We start from the raw sequence: 10,469 nt of genomic DNA, 5'->3' as shown, positions 1-10,469 counted from the left end.
GCTGGTGTCAACAAAAATCCGAGTTGAAGACGCATACAACGTGTCCCAACGAATAATTCGACCTTCCTTATCTGTAAAATCAAGCATTTTTCGGTGAATTTCCAAAACAGGGAGAGATAGAAGGATATTGTTTGGCGGATCTTGCTTCCAAAGTGTTGGTGAGAGGGAAGTTAGCAACAAAATTTCAAAAATTCGTATCTCTTGAACGGATGGTGCTGCTGATCTGAAGTTTGGAGCAGGATGCGAGCACTGCGCAGCACTAGTAGAATGATGTTTGAGTGATCCTGCTTCCAAAGTGTTGCCAACTTCCCTCGCCTGTCCTTAAGCAGTACTAAATGGCACTGTCGTTTGTTTATATCATGGTTATCAATTTTTCGTGTACTGGCTATAGCGGCATTTGGACAGTAGTAGCCAGTACAAGGCAAAATAGTACTGTTGTGTAATAATATGCTGTTTATCGATACCCAGTGTAATGGTTAGCTTCCAAGTCAATGGGCCATTTTGTATTTGCACAGTTACATCGTCAGTTTCGCCTATGTATATGAGTCATGAGGTGTAGGATACCTACAATATTTATTATATCGCTATCTTAAATCTAGATGATAGATTAAAATATCTCCGTTTTAAAATGTTTATGCATTGTTTAAATATTGACACAAACTTAGCGGTCCTTTGATCCATGATTAAACAGATTCTTCGGGCGTCGCCCCATCGACCTACTTGATAGCCCATTTCGTGATCATTCAAAAAAGTATTGACACTATTGACAGTAGGAAACAAGTTTCTAAAAAATGGCAAGTTGACAACAATTTTTCATTGAATAAAAGAAGTAGTCGAGTATTTTCTGAATTGGTTACAATAAAAATATAACGGTAAATGCGGCGACCTTTAATCGCACCTTGAGAAAGAAAGATTAAATAAGATTATTTCTTTATTAATGTTTGTAAAAAATCACCTTGCAGATTATTCGAGCGATTTTTGGGCCTATTTGAGAAGTCCGAAACGAGCGCGGTGCGCAATCGGCGAAAGGTCAGGTCGCATTAAAGTGGCAACAAAAAAAATGTTTATAAATGTACGCTACGATAATCATCTAAACAAAGAAGTTTTGCTAGTATTCAGCCTTGTAGTCGTGTACATTCGCTCGCAATCGCAGTGTGCTTAGAAAATGCGGTTTTAGCTAAGCTTACTTTGATAGCGTACTTTTCATTCGCAGCTTTTAGTTCACGATCAAGTAGAATTGCGCACGCCCGCTAGCGCGATATACGAACGCAGAATCCCGTTATCTTGGCGATTGTTGAACATAATTAAGAACTACTTAATTGCATCACTGAGATGCACGTCTAATTGTTCGGCAATTTTTATTCAATCAGTTTGTGTGACATTATCGTGTAAAGAATTCAGTGATTTTCTATTTTAAGTGTACTCAGTTAAGTGACGGATTTTTTTTTGAAAAATTATTAACAGTGAGTGTTGTGATTGTTGTGTGTACGATTTTTTTGGATTACTTTCATTTGGATAATGCATTTAAGGTAAAATTTTCAGTTTTTTATTGTGTACTTGTACAGGTGAAGAAAACGCGCGAAAAATATTTCGAATTGAACTTCGCACGTTTAGATAGAGCGCGTTTACTTCGCTAACGGTATATCAACCTTTATTAGTAAATAATTTTATAAAACGCTTTCTCCACGTCTGACAAGCGAAAGTTGTGAAAATTCGCCGAAATTTCTCGCCGACTGGTTTTTTAACGACATATTTTTATAACACTGCTAAAAGTAAAAATGCTCAAAAAAATTTTGAAAATTCAATACGCGTGTTAAATAGCTTTAGGCGAGGCTTTAGATTCAATAATTACAAATCGACACCCTACCCTTTTTTTGCATACAAACGTGGGGCCATAGAAAATTGCTAATAAAGTTCAATTTTCGAAAATGTGATCAACTCCATTAAAAAATTAGAGAAAACTATTATCAGATAAGACAGGCAAGTGCGAAAGTAAAACATTTATTCAACAGTCTGCATGGGTAACTGACCGTGTCGTATACGTAAAGACACTTTCACCCATTATTTTCGCGAAGCGTTAGATTCCAGTTTACATTAAAAATTTATATTTATTCAAATGAAATAATGTAATCGAGGAACGAAAAAAACTGTGAAAACTTGAAAATAAATCTTGGAGTAGTTCCAAACAAATAACAATATATATTTAAATGTAGGAAGGAGTTCGTTAACATCAGTTTTTCGGCTCGTTATTGTTTTTATTTAAAACGATAATTTCGAGGATAATTTTATCTTCATTTAAATCGTGGGCAGTTTTCGACTATCTCAGGAACCGTTTCGAATTTTGAAAAAAATAAGTTTTCAATGAAAATGTAAAAAGGTTCAAGGTTGGTAGTGATTGAGTGTTATCATTTTTATAACCGTATAATGTACATCACTGAACGATAGACTATTAGATCCATTTCTACGTACGAAGCATAGATTACGAATTGATCCCAAAATTTGGAGCGGTTTCTCAAACCCTTGCAATTATTCGAAAATGATTTTTACAAATTTTAACAATAATGTGAACCCCATTGAAAGGGTTTCCTTAAAATTACTCTGGGAAGGAACTTATGTATTAATTACAAATAAATTAGAGTTAAATTTATGCCGACCGTTTTGTGCTCATTTTTTAACAATACGATTTTGAAATCGCAAGATTATCGTTAGTCATGCAAACATTTGCATATTATTTGTATTTTAATTAGTCAATTTTGTTTTCGCAAACTTTACTTTCTGTTAATTAATCTGTGCGTGAAAATTTCTCCTTTTTGTTAATGGTTTACAAGTTTGTAACACGGGATTTTTAGTTACGACCGAGGGAAAAGTAAATATGACTGAAACTAGTCACTGCGTTTTCAAACATACTTCTTTTCAGGTGTATGTTTTTTGTTTCCTTTTTAACAAGCTTTGCAAAAAAACGGTTAAAATATGCCACTTTCTCTTGAGTCTCCCCAAAATTCAATTTTTGTGAATGATTCGCAAAATACTACTGATCGGTGAAAAATTGAATCGATCGATCATATGATGCTGCATTATCTCGATGTACCAAAGAATTTATTTCTTTGTAAAAACGCCCGACACAATGCATTACCATGACTTCTAATAAGGGAGGGAATTTCATATATTTATGCGTAGTTGAATCACCCATGTCGTATTCGAATCGAATTTAACCTTGTTTTAAGTTTTAATAATAGTTATATGTTAAAACACAGTGGGTACATTACCAAATTATATTCAGTGGCCCATGTCGAACCAGGCTCTTTTTTACTGACTCGCTATTATAATTACAAGATTATATTATTAGAGGGTGTCACCTAAAACCGAGCCTAAAACTAGCATTCCTAAACAAATGGCACCGAGGTCGTTTCTTTGCTTTGGTCCCATAAATTTAAAGATGGATTTTATTGGTTACTATTTAAACCAATGGGAATTCAGTTGCTCACATGTCGAAATCACGCGATAAGTTAATTTATTTGATTTAAAAACGCTAACTTATGGCACCTTCACATTCGTTTGTACCCCGTTAGCATCCAATGCAAAAGATAGATAAAATAATAGCCTTGGTATTAGGATAGTATGAGATTAAATAAATTGCTTGTAGATCAATTTATTGCTGGTTTCCTAATACAAGAGCTTTAAATATTAGGAGTGTACCCGTAATTATTAAATGAAACTATCGATACAACTTCTTGGTATTCGGAGAGTAACAGGTTAGATAAAGTGCTTGTAGGGCAATTATTCCTACTCTCCTAATACAAGAAGCATTAAGTATTAGGAGTGTACTCGTAATTGTTAAAAGAAGATCTCGATAAAACGACTTGGTATTAGGAGAGTATGAGGCGAGGTATGAGGTTAGTAAAGTGCTTGTAGATCAATTAGTATTCTCCTAATACAAAAAAGCATCAAGTGTTAGGAGTATCTTCGTAATTATTACAAGAAACTTGTTGTTGGTATTAGGAGAGTATGAGGTTAGATCAAGTCGCGGATAAAGTGCTTGTAGATCAATTGCTAATGTCCTAATACAAGAAGCATTAAGTATTCGGAGTTTACTCGTAATTGTTAAAAGATCTCGATAAAATGACTTGGTATTAGGAGAGTATGAGGCGAGGTATGAGGTTAGCGAGGGGGAAACCACTCTTTCAATTTGGTGTACATGAATTTTTCATTCCAGTTTCATTCCATTTTCAATCTTTCAATATTATCATTATCAGTTTCATTACTTTCAATCTGTTCATTCTCTTTTCATTCTATTAATTCTAAGATTAATTCTTTTTCATTCTATTAATTCTCTTCATTTATTTTTCATTTCCTCATTTTTTCTTATTACGGTTATAAATATTTTTCATTAACGGTTTCATTATTTACAAAAACGAATAGTTCATTTTCAATTCTTACGATTTCATTCTTTCATTATTATTTCAATCTTTCATTACACACTTCAATCCTCTCATTATTTCCATTTTCAATCTGGTGTACAAATTTTAAGGAAGTGGTTTCCCCCTCGGAGGTTAGTAAAGTGCTTGTAGATCAATTGGTACTCTCCTAATACTAGAAGCATTAAGTATTAAGAGTAAACTCCTAATTTAAAAAAATGGTTAAGTATTAGGCGACTATGAGGTTTGATAAAGTGCTTGTAAATCAATTGCTACTCTCCCAATACAAGGAGAATTAAGCATTAGGAGTCCGATTAGGAGTGTACTCCTTATTTTTAAAAGAAAGTCTCGATAAAATGGCTTGGTATTAGACGAGTACGAGGGAGAGTATGAGATAAGATAAATTGCTTGAAGATCAATTGGTACTCTCCTAATACAAAAAAAGCATCAAGCGTTAGCAGTGTACTCCTAATTATTAAAAGCAGGTTTGGATAACATTACTTGGCATTAGGAAAGTATCAGATTAGATAAATTGCTACTCTCCTAATACAAGAAGCATTAATATTAGAAGTCATTTTTTCATAAGTGAGGGCCACTATACGAACATATTTGTATAAAAATTGCTAGTGACAATACTTTGTTTTAATTTTACGGAGGTGAATTATTACCTCGATTATTGAGTACTACAAATGGTATTAGGAAATGAATTTCGAGTTTGACCATAGAAGCATCATCATCACGTTATTTCCATGAAAGTGCATTTTGCATTTGTAGTTGACGCTGAGGGGGCACAAACGAATTTAAAGAAACTCGGCTAGGAACAATTGCAATGCCTAGTAACAAAAAATATAGCAATTTTATTATGTTGCGGTTCATCCCTGAAATCTGGACAGAAAGTGAGAAATTTTAGAAGTTCACCAATGACAGAAGAAATTAAAACCAGGAAAAATTCAAAGCAAGAGCAATTCCGCTCTTCTCAAGGACTCTTCAATTACTTTCCAATCCCTCAATAAAATATGCGGTGTTCCCTCGGGTATTCCATTTGAAAATAACGTGTTAGATACGCCACTTCAGTACAGTACGCCACTGGTGACCAGAAATATTTTAAAAACATGCCGACGGTAATTGTACACAATTTTACTCCTATATTTTTTTCGGTAAAGGAATTAGGGGTCTGTATTTATGCATCTGTAATTCAGGTCACAAATGTTCATATAGCAATTGGTCTTAAAACCGTTATTCATGCACAAATTTCTACAGGAGAACGCCTGAACGAATTACATCGATGCCTAATAGATCGATGTCATGCAATTTCGGTGACCACTTAGGTATGTCTTGTTTCCAAAAGAGTATTTGCGTGGTACAAAAACAGGAATTAGCTCGGGAATTAGGTATATACGAGTATGAACCGAGATATGAACATTATATTTTTCAGCATAATTTATGAATGAATGTATTGAGGGAGATTCCATTTCTGTTATGGTAATGGATTAAATTAAAAAAGTCATAAAAAAAGTAAACGCGAGTAATGAATTTTAATTATTGTAATTATATTAAAAGGTCTTAAAAAGTAAATGTAATACGTATCCCTTTTCTTACATTGCCAATTTCACTTCTTCTGCATTCTGGGATTTTTATTTTGCACATTTCACCATGATCAATGTTCATTTTATGCTTGCGCGGTTTCATTAGTGGTCCTGTACGATAAACAATCTCCGATTATCGCTTTCTCCGGAAAGATTCCTTGTCGTTTCCTGTTAATTTTTCTAGTCTTCTATAGCGATGATAAGACATACGATACGACTCTTGCAGAAATACTAATTGACATTGTTACCTCGTTTGTTACTAAGTTCTCCATAGCTAAAAATATTTGATACTGATGCAGCAGTACAGAAGAAAAAGGTACTGCAAATATTGTTTACCTTTTGATTAAGGACAAACATTGTAAGCAGAGACTAATGTACCTAATCATGGTAAAATTTCCAGAAAACGGGGGAGAGTAATAGTTATTTACATTAAAGTTAGGAAAATGATACATCACTGGCGAGAAAATATTGAAGTGCGAAACCCCTTCGGGGCCGAGTACTTTAATTTCCGAGTCAGGTAATGACATTTTACTGACCAGTTTTGCATTAAATTTTACCCGAAATCGTCTTTTAATATAAAATTTCAATTTTTATATATAACTTTTGATTAATGTCAATCTGTCAGTGATGACAGTGACAGGAGTCATTATAGACATTTGGAAATGTCAAAAATGCGGCCGGTAAAGTGACGGTACGGCCGAGGGTACGGCCGGTGAAGTTACAGATGGGGCCAGTAAAGTGACTAGCGGCAGGAAACGTAGTCTGCTCTGCCTCATGGAGACTAAAATTTCCTGACAGAAAGTAGGCTTGAAAATGAAGGTTTCAGGACGATTTTGGGTAAAAGTATAGTAAGTTCGACTCTTCAATTATTTTTCTCTTGATGATGAATTTTTCCTACTTATAGGGGTTCCTTACTAAAAATTGGGAAAATATTTTGAAAATGCCGATTTATGCCCTAACCACGATCGAGACCACGATCGTTTGTCCAAACAATGGAATCCACAAACGAAGGGTTGAAAATAATGTAACCCACCCCTTACTTAATTTTCTCTTAAGGATGAATTACCCCTACTTAAAGGGGGCAGTTTTCGAGGCCGTAGTCCCTTACTAAAAATGAGGAAATTATTTTGAAGATGACGATTTATACCCTAACCTCGCTCTATTGTCTAAATAGCCGAATATATAGTGAGTCTCTCGGTGAGTCCTGTCCTCGAGGAATCCCCCCCCCCCCCCAAACTAGAAAAGGCTTTAGATATCATGACAGTTGTTGGAGAAGGATTATGGGATCCTCTTCTGCGTACCGCAGCGAATATAGAAGAACCGCGGGGTTTGGAATAACCACCCCTACTTTAAAGTGCAGGGCAAACCGACATTTATAGTACATTGTAGACTGTAGAGGACGAATGTTTAAAAAAATATAGTCCACTTTAGGAGTATGATATGTTAATACGAAAAGTATTCAGAATACATGTTCCGTAAAATTATAAATTGTTGCAATATACAGGGTGATTAATTTTAAAAAAATACGAATTGACGTGTCCGAGAATTTTTCCAGAGCGTATTACTAACAAAGTCTTGCTTATGTAATACCGAATAGTGGTGAATATTCCTCAAGTAAGTGAAAAATTGTGTGCAATGCACTAGCAATACTGAAAAATACTATATTCTCATCAGTCATAGTTGCTATTACGTGAGTAACATTGAGTAATAGTGGGCTAATACGGGTTACGATTAATGGTGTACACGTTTTGAACCAGCGAATTATTTCCGCAATTTGCTCATTGCTTTTTTTGATTACAAACGAGGTTGCAAATGAATATGAAGTTAAAATGTAAAACTCCATGTAGGTAAATAGGTGATGCGCAGAATGTAGATAAAAAAATAGTGAACGCATCTCCAAAATATATTTTTTTTAGTTTTTTATGGTATCCATAATTATAAAAAGTTACCCCCCCCCCCCTTGAATACATACATCCAAATCTACACTATATAGTGCAAGAAGAATCAAGCCCTTAGAGAAATCCTCCGAAATATTGTTTTTTCCTCGGTTTTTTCCTTTGTAGGTACTTTCCTGTCTCATAATGAAGTTTTCACATCACCAGTAGATGTGTCTCGTATAGACGTTCCACTTGGCCTTTATGAGTACCCTCTTCCGACACTGCGTTTCCAAGGTTTCCAGTTCACCAACAGATATGTCCTGTCCAGACGATTCGTTTTGCTAAGTGAGCATTCTCCTCCGACAAATTCATTTATTGATGTCACCAATTGATATATTTCTTCCAAGCGTCCCAATCATATAGTATCATGAACCAATCTCCCCCTCTCCGAGTCCCAGTCAGAAAAAAGGACGGTAGTTGGTAGAAAAGAGTTCTTTTCGTTCGTTCGACTAGATTGGGCACGTTCAGTAATCAGGAATATATTGCCTATTTCTTTGTTACTGCCTAAATAATGTCAGTTACTGCTTATCAATGCTCAGTTAATGCTTATTAATTCTGTTACTAGGCCTAATTCCAGATTTAATGCTTGTAATGCTAAAAAAATGTACACCAACTGCCAGTAGTGGATGGCCCCTGTAAAAGTTATGCACGTTTTACTTTCCGAAACAGCATCTCAGGAAATAATTAATGGGAGTGGCCCCCCTTAAGACAACAAAATTTGTAGGCCGTCTGGCGCACCTTCAAGGTATAGGCTACCTATTGCAAAAAATTCTCTCATCAAGTAGTTCAAAAGAGCAGAAGCGGGTCTGGACGGATGGACAGACGGGCGGACAAAACGCAAAAAATCAAGAGAGGATGGTCACATGGCATTTCGTTTGAAAGAGACTGTACGTAATTCTTTTTCATTACTAGCTTCATTTATGATTTTTTTACCTCACGGTTTTCAAAGAGTACTAAGAACCATATCTTTTTACCGACATTATACATCATTTTAATACTTATCCCCATCAATAAAATGAAAGGTAGGTAACCATTTACAAACAAACAAGCATATTTTCATATTAGCATATCCTTTATCCAAAAGAAAATTACCAAAATTGATCGAAAAATAGGATTTTTATGTAGTTACTCATATACTTAGAATCATAACCAACATCATAGTACTACCTACAGCTTTTGGATGATTATTGGGCCAAAAACTGGATACCAAACGTATGTATATAAACAGGCCGCATTTTGTTCTGTCATTGAGATATTTGCAAAGAGTAATTTCGTTCGAATTTTTTCAAAATGTGATAATTTTAGGTATGTAATTACTCTGGAAATGGTGGATGGTGGCAATTATTCATTTTGGAGAACATGTCTAAACGTTTATTGAGCGAAATTTCGGGTTGTGTTTTCTAAAAGTGACAGCGTGACAGTTCTCATTATTGACTACTAGTTAATATGCCCACATTACTAACCACTTTGAACAAATGAACAACTGCCGAGAAAGCCTACTCTACAAGTGGAAAAAAGGTTAATAATCATGTCATCAGACGGTAGTAGTGAAAAAAATCCTTACTTCCACATACGTTTCGTCTAGAGCTATCATTTTCTCCTTGTGAATACACTCCGCTCTCGAGATATTCTGATTTGAAGTTTTCAACAATAATCCAGAGATTCGAGATATCCGCAATTGAAATTTTGAACACTATCACGTCAAACTCGTCATGTTATACGCTTAACTAAAAATAAAAAAAATTCACTTCATCATTACTTGCATTTTTATCGGATTTTACGAAAGTATTAGTAGGTATCTATTTACATTTTTAATCAAAGATTAAATATATCTTTTACAATTAATTAATAAACGAACCAAGATAGCTAATCACGGAAGTACTTTCGTGGAAACTTTTCAGACAAATAAATATTTTTTGTGTCTTTGGAGGCCACGTAAAAAGTGAACGCATGTTAGGATAAAGAATTACAGAGCAACTGTAAGAATTCTTCAAATTACTGAGGAATGGACAAGTGAATTATCAACTTCTTTGTTACAACGCCAATTGTGTGATACATGGTTAATCAAAGCAGGGACGATTACCGTTATCAGTTTAACAGCTGCATGAATGACGCAATTATCGCCATGGTTAGCAAAATTGGGCAGCTGGGACTTTGATAGCAACGCAGGTAGTCAGAACTCGAACGAAATTCGACAGTTTAAGACTTTATCACGCGTTAACAAACTGTTCTGGTTTTTGCCTTGACGCTTTGAAATATCGCACATTGGTCCAAGGCTTTTGACAAACAATCTCGTAAACAGATGATGCACGCTTTATGGAACGCTGAAGGTTCATTTAAAGCTATTCGAAATAGGTCTAAAATTAATAACGATTTTATCGCGGAGTGACTCTTACAATTTTTTGCTGTACAAAGTTCGCTTTCCCTTTTTTCCGGAGCAATTTTGGTGCATTCGCTTAATCACGCACGCATTACACGAATCAATTTGGCAGATGATCGTTTACATAAATTAATGTGCAAAACACGCAAAA

The 10,469-nt window shown here is 35.0% G+C and overlaps 1 protein-coding gene across 1 annotated transcript in view; it reads left to right on the top strand.

Annotated features, from left to right (window-relative positions):
- The first annotated feature begins 1,189 nt into the window (after positions 1–1,189).
- LOC116163859 (ecdysone-induced protein 74EF-like) overlaps positions 1,190–10,469 on the top strand; it is a 77,359-nt gene continuing 68,079 nt past the window's right edge. Inside the window, exon 1 of the mRNA XM_031477990.1 lies at positions 1,190–1,529. The gene's annotated coding sequence lies outside the window, so the exon portion shown is untranslated. The remainder of the gene's footprint in view (positions 1,530–10,469) is intronic.

The sequence above is a fragment of the Photinus pyralis genome, unplaced genomic scaffold, assembly GCF_008802855.1.
Source record: "Photinus pyralis isolate 1611_PpyrPB1 unplaced genomic scaffold, Ppyr1.3 Ppyr1.4_LG2, whole genome shotgun sequence".
Lineage (NCBI taxonomy): Eukaryota > Metazoa > Arthropoda > Insecta > Coleoptera > Lampyridae > Photinus > Photinus pyralis.
Note: the sequence above shows the minus strand (reverse complement) of the source record. Positions and strands in the feature narration are given on the sequence as shown.